This window comes from Nanorana parkeri, unplaced genomic scaffold (genome assembly GCF_000935625.1).
Source record: "Nanorana parkeri isolate BGI_ZX_2015 unplaced genomic scaffold, ASM93562v1 scaffold1084, whole genome shotgun sequence".
In the NCBI taxonomy this organism is placed as follows: domain Eukaryota; kingdom Metazoa; phylum Chordata; class Amphibia; order Anura; family Dicroglossidae; genus Nanorana; species Nanorana parkeri.
In genome coordinates, this window is record NW_017307352.1 from 555,872 (window position 1) to 562,963 (window position 7,092).

A 7,092-nucleotide genomic window follows, 5' to 3' on the forward strand; every position below is an offset into this window, starting at 1 on the left:
TTCACTAACAGCTGAGTGTGTATTTTGTACAAAAATAGCAGAAAGAGCAGGGCACAGCACTGGGTGTAATGGAATAAGTTCCCAATATCACATCAGGGTGATTGACAGGCACTGCTGTGATGTTGACCCACAGATATGGGTCTGGCTGAATGACAGCTGGGAGCAGCTCAAGCAAAGCCTAGCAGGGAGGGGGAAGGCGAGGGGGGAGAGTAGGATTTAAAGAGACGCCCTAATCCCTCAGAGCTCTCTGTTTGCTTGTCTGTCTCGTGAGGTCCCTCTTTACCTGTCGTTCTTTCTGCGAGGACACTTAGAGGTGAGATCTGATCTTTGCAGGCATAAGGCACTCTTAACTTTCTGGGTACAATGAAGAGGGTGATCACAGGAGCTTTTTTAAATCTAGTATGTCTATACTAATTCTTTTACCCTCTGCTTTATTTTAGTGTAAAATATAGAGGCAGATCTTGTACCAAGGACAACTAGTGGTTATGTTCTTTGAGATGATGTAATGATGGGGTCTGTTGCAGCTGCTCCCTGTAGTTTGGCAGCAAGACGTGTGGTTCTATGTAGACTCTTATTCAGTTATAAGTACTTTTGCCAGCACTTGTTATCACTTGACAATTAACTCCTACATAGCCGATTGCAAGTGGTGCTTGGACTAGTTACATGACTCGCAAACATATTTTGGTGGCCCTTAAGCTTACATTACCTAGACCAATTTTCAGTGCATCTCTGAACATGATCAGATGTTTCACTTTTATGTGTTGAGAGTGAAAGGTTTGATTTTTCTGTTTAGAAAAAAAAAAACCCAACCTGCTAGAAAATAATTATAACTGGTGTTGATGATTTGCATTACAATGTAAATGCTTGTTTGTTGTAGTACCGCAACATTTAAACATCTATAGCTTTACTCAGATGACTAGAATTTGTAAAATATAAATAAGATATAAGAATAAATAAAATAAAAGCAACAACAAATCACAGATTACCCTAGGTTAGATTCCCCTGATTTGAAGCGTGTAAAAAGGCAGAATTGTTTCTTATCATATGCAGAATATTTAGTGAAGCCTTAGATTGGTTGTACAATTAGCACTACCCCAATAGTCTATAGCTGGCTTTAGATTTTTGTGAGTATCACTTTAGTAAGTGATACTGTTACATTCCCTTTAAATAAAAATGTAAAAGCTCAAGTGCCCTTTCATCTAGGTTTTGTGTGGTAGAGTTAGAGCGAAAATTTAAGGAATGGAGGAACTGATACAAGCCAGCTTTGGCATAGTAGAAAGTCAAGCATAAAAGGGATGGGTTCAAGCAGGGCCACACTCACTGTAACCTTAAATTGTCAAACATAATTGATTTTAATTAAGTATCTTTTAAAGGGTTGTTTGTGCTATTTGTTAATTTTTTGTTCTGAACAAGAGTAATGCCAAGTTCATCCAAAGCATCTTGGTGTTGTTTAAGGTAATTGGTATTTTATTATTAATATATCTATACATGTATTACCTAGGGCAAAAAAATACATTGGTAACACACAGAGTGCTGTTATTCTTAAGAACCAATCATATTTTAGTATGCTGTAGTCAGATCTGTTAAGAATTGATTTGTCTGCCCTGCCACATAGGGCTTCACTCGGGTCTAAACCACATAATCCATAGTTGCAACATTGCTGTGGTTTAACATATGCTGAGAGTTGAACTTACATTTTTTTTTAGCTCTAGATTCAATAAAATATATGCTATAATCATGGTGTAAATGTAGGCCCAAATGTATTATTGGATTATTGGAAAAAGAAAAATCTTTTTAGATCTAAAGCCTATCTAGATCTAGACTAAAGCCTGTGACAAACTGCGCGCAAAGCAGTGCGGAGTGGAGGCACACGGACCTTCGCGTGCAGCGTGTCATGCAATTTTAACTCCGGCACGTCAGCTTGTGAGAGCTTGCATAGCTGAGCGTGCCGAGATAAAAAATGTCATCTTCAGCCAATCGGCTTGTGCGTTTGATCCCATGTGTCATGATGCGAAGTCCATTTGGTTGTTACGCACAAGCCGATTGGCTGAAGATGCATTATTTCATGTGGCCGTGTTCAGCTCACACACTGCATGCAAACCTCTGTGCCCGACAGTTTTGCTTTGCTTCGCATGCAGTGTGTCACAGGCTTTAATATGCCAGTTGCTTATCCTGGAAATTAGACCACTAGATAGAGCTGAGGAGCATAGAAATGGCTCTGCTGACTTTTTTTTTAAATACACCCCCATAGTGTAAACCATCTCTATGAATTCAAATGTTCAAAATACTGATTAAGAAGATTGAGCCTGTAGAACACCAGTGCATAAGGCCCCTTTCTCATGGGCAGTGTCCGTTTTGATTGGAGCAGAACAGAACGGATGCAGTTTTGTGCCATACGTGTCCATTCGGTTTTCTCCTCCATCTTGTGAGGTTAATTGTCTCTGGGCAGGCAGATAAAAACCCTTGTTCCATGTTGCTAAAAACTCTTTTTTTGGACCTAGACAGACTCAGAGGTAACTAGATGTTAATGGATGCACGTCCATTTATATGCACATGGCCATAGACTAACATTGAGCTTCTTATCAGGTCCACTTGAAAAACTGACACGTTTTTCATTGGAATAGCCATGTACCTGCAAACAAAAACACACAAACCAATACAATGCTCAGCTTATAGAGCAACATTCCATACGTGTGGAGAAAGTAGGATTGCACAGAAAGCAGGTACAGACATCAAGCTTCAGCACTATCAGGAACTGTCAGAGATTTGCCTGTCAGAACGACTTGTCAGAACGGCCAGGTATTTGGCCCAAACTGCAGGGTTTTGGGGACTGCTGCAGGTAAGTGTAGGCACATCTAGATTTATATGAGTAGCAGTTTCTGTTTTTTCCTTACAGATTTTCTTTAAGTTACATACTGGGAGCAGCAGTTAATACATACCTACCAAATGTCCCTCATTTGGAACCAAATCCCTCTGTCATTCTTTCCTCCTCAGTGGTCCCTCTTGTTGATCTGACGTACAGAAAAGGTACTATTTACCTACCAAGTGTGTTATTCCCCAAAACCTTCATCCGATCTCTTAATTATCGTGTTTATTAAAGAAAGGTAAGGGTGGGAAAAAAAACAAAACTATTTTGGGTTTAACCAATAATTTTTAGCATATAAATTCTTAACTGGGGGCATGTCCTTTGCCTAAATACATTTTGCTGCAAGGCGTCCATCTCGTTGTGAGGCATAGGTTGTAATACCAGTTAGTAGCAACCCACCGCCTGATTACATAAATATATTGAGCCCAAGACAACAGTATAAGTATCATACGATGGTACTAAGTTGATTCCTTAAGGATGTACAAGGTGTCACGTAATTATGACCGACAAGAAAGCCTCAAACTATAAAAGAAGAACAGGATTATATTATTATGAAAACAGTTAAAGGCAAATACAATTTGCAGGATTTATCGCATTGCATGTTTTACTGTCTATTGACTGAAAATAAAGAACGTCATGTAGAGTATGTGAAGGGGCATTGAACGCATTTGGAAGAATGGCAAAGTGTGTTTAGACAACTGACTTCAAATTAAAAGGATATGCATTTTTAAATTCCTTAGAGATACGTCATTTTAATCCTAGTTGGAATTTCAAACTAGCTCATGATTGATGTCCTTAATCCATTATGCAGATTGAGGGGATTATTCAGACTGTAGCACTTTTCAAGAAGCCATTCTGCACAAATGTTGATTTACACATAGCAGTTCACAATCTACAGAGTACTCCTATCTCTTGTGCAAATGAAACACTCAATCTGCTACTGATGGAAAAGAGTTGAGGTGTTTACCACAGCCTGTTTGACACAAAATCCTGGACAAAGCTCACAAAATGTATTTGAACTATGGGCAAAATCAAAAATAACATTTGATGCAGTCGTCAGGATCGAATACTAGGAAGACTAGGATTCAAGATCAAGACAGGACTATGATACAATATCAAGATGGGTAGATTAAAGATATACAAGAGCAAGATACAGGCTTGTATAGACAGGACTAGACTGAACTATCACAACCCCAGAGCCCTGGGCTTGTGATGCTTAAATCACCAATCCCCAGGCTGAGGGGTGTATGGCCAGGCTCATTAGCCTACAGCTGACAAGAACACTGGAATAGCTGCAGTGGCAACAGGCACTTTAAAACATAAATAGACTTGCCTATCCTTTGCAGCAATAAAACTAAATTCTGAATTTCTATTCCAGCTAGATGGCCTTGGATGTTCAACAATGAAAAATGTATTTGCTAAACTTTTCCATGCTGCAATTTTCCCCACCCTCCAAAGATGGCACCATCTCAACCTCTATTTAGCTATCCATTTGCCATGGTGCTGCACATGTGATCAGTTATCACACCTTAGATGTACAGATGTGTCCCCTGCACTCCTTATGGCATTTATGACCTCAGATTAGCAGGTGGTGCTCGCAGTGATGATCACGGATGGTGCCGTGCACGTTAAACTTCTGTAGAAGAAGGATCACCAGCACTCAGAAGATTTTTGTCATATTCTTGTGTTCATTTATTATGAAACAGCATCACATATATCAATAAATCCAATGTTTTAGGACCACGCAGGGTCCCTTCATCAGGGCGACTTAGTTGGCTATATTGATATATGTGATGCTGCATTTTGCATGATTTCTATGTTCAGCTCTATAATATTTACTAATGTGCTGCCTCTGCTGAGGTGTTGGAGAAGGTTCAGGCAATCAGAGATTATTTGGTTATCTGATCAAGAGTGGTTGCAGTTGGAATCTCCCATTGTAGAGGTGGAGGTTGCTCTAGCCTTAAAATTGATGAAAGGGGGGAAGTCTCCAGGCCTGATGGGTATTCGGTGATGTACTATAAACGCTTTCAGGAGTTTCTGGTTCATAGATTTGCAGCAGCTTACCACTCGGTCTTGCAAGGCTCTGCTGTTCCTTCTGATAAACTTTGCACACAAATTACGGTTATCCCTAAAGAAGGATCCATCTAACTGCACCTGTTATAGTCTGATATCCTTGTTGAACACCGACTTAAAGTTGTTTACTAGGATTCTTGCGTCCAGACCTTTACCGTTTATAGCAAAGCTTATCAGCCCTGAACAGGTGGGGTGTGTCCCCTCACGTGAGGCTGGGGATAATACCATTAGGACTCTGAATGCCATCTATTTGGCTAGATCTATGCCTCTTTTTCTTCTTTCTTTGGCTGTGTAGAAGGCATTCGACTGGGTCAGCCTGGGTCAGCCTGTCCTTTCTGCAGGAAATACTGCAATATATAGGTTTGGGTCCTAATATGCAGCAATGGATATGTGCTCTGTATTCACACCCATCTGCGGCAGTAAGAGTTAATGAGGCAGTTTCTTCCTCCTTTCCCATATCCAACAGGACCCGCCAGGGGTGTCCGCTTTCTCCACTCATCTTTATTCTAACCTTAGAGCCATTGATCTGTACTATTCAACTGGCCCCCAACATTAAAGGCATAGATATGTTGTCCGGTCGTCATAAAACGTGCACGTACGCAGATTACTTTACTTTACCCAGGTGACCGAATTTACACTTGGAGCTGCAGAGATATAGTGATCCCACTGACTTTAAGATTCATTTCTTGAAATCGGAAATCTTGAATGTTTCGGTTCCCAATCAGCGGGCTCGCCAGATTCAAGCCAATTTCCCATTCAGATGTTCCATATTAAGTATTTGTGAGTGTATATTCCGGCAGACCTCAAGGACATCTTTTTCCTTAATTTTCTCCTTCTTCAGAAGCAGATCTTAGTGGACCTAAAATCGTGGGACCGCTTGGTCTTTACATGGTTTGGTCGCAACAGCATCTTGAAAATGAATATTCTTCCCAGATTGCTGTACTTGTTTCAGACCCTACCTGTGACTGTCCCTTTGACTTTCCTGAAAAGAATGCATGCTGCCTTTCTGTCCTTTTTATGGGCTCATAAGATAGCCAGGATCAAATGTAGCGTTCTTACCAGATCAAAATTGTCTTGTGGTATAGGTTTCCCAGACAAACCAGTATTACAAAGCAGCACATGTGGCTAGGATAGTAGGCTGGTGTTGTAACGCTGACAGCAAATTATGGGTGGGCTTGGAACAGAACACGTGTGATCTCCCTATTAGCGGCATTCCTTAGATATCTCCTAAAATACCTCTGCTGTCTTGGCATAATCCTCACATTCAGGCTACTCTGAAGATTGCGGAATTGACCCTTCCGTCTTCACATCTGTCTCAGTTACTTTTGCCTATCATGCCCATCATTGGAAATCTACCTTTTGCTCCTGGTGTGCGTGGTTCTTGCTTTAGACTTTTTATCGTATCTAAACTAGTTCATGCCGTACATTTTATCTGTAAATCAGATCCAGTCTATGGTGGAACCTCCTTTAGATCGTTGGGGAGCTATGCACATTTCACATTTTATTGGCTCCCAAAGGGGAGGAATTATATTTTGAGACCCCTGAGAAACTGTGTATTTCGACCAGTCCAGTCAGGGATGTCCTTCCATGGTGGTCAGGAGCTTAGTGGATTTGTCCACGTTCCCTCTCCTCAGTTTGTACAGCAATGGGAATGGGATTTGGGGGTTGTGTTTACCCCACAGCAAATGGAACGTATACTATTTTTTTGCACATAAATCCTCTATCTCCAATAGATTGCAAGAGAAGGGCTATAAATTACTCACTAGATGGTACAGGGTTCCGACTCTCCTGTACAAAATGTTCCCTTCGACGTCTAATATGTGTTTGCGTTGTGCCGAATACCCAGGTACCCTTCTTCACTTATTTTTGGATACGGCCTTTTTGGCAGCAGGTGACTGACCTCATTCATAAGATCACAGACACCCACATATGTTTACACCCGGGGGCTTGTCTCCTTCACCTTTTCACTCACTCGAGTTTACGGCTACCTGGTCCCCATGGATCAAGTTTATTGAGTCTCCAGACTATAATCAGGCCTGTACTAGGTGAGATGCTATCTTTGTTCTGTGACCTGGTTGTTGGAATACTTTCTGTATTGAGACCTGGCCGGGTCTCCTGGTAAATATTCCCACCTATAACCCCCCCCCCCACAC

At 41.1% G+C, this 7,092-nt stretch overlaps 1 protein-coding gene across 1 annotated transcript in view; it reads left to right on the forward strand.

Moving 5' to 3' along the window:
- Positions 1–231: 231 nt before the first annotated feature.
- The window catches only part of LOC108796244 (carnosine synthase 1-like), a 28,131-nt gene continuing 21,270 nt past the window's right edge, over positions 232–7,092 (forward strand). Inside the window, exon 1 of the mRNA XM_018567704.1 lies at positions 232–313. The gene's annotated coding sequence lies outside the window, so the exon portion shown is untranslated. The remainder of the gene's footprint in view (positions 314–7,092) is intronic.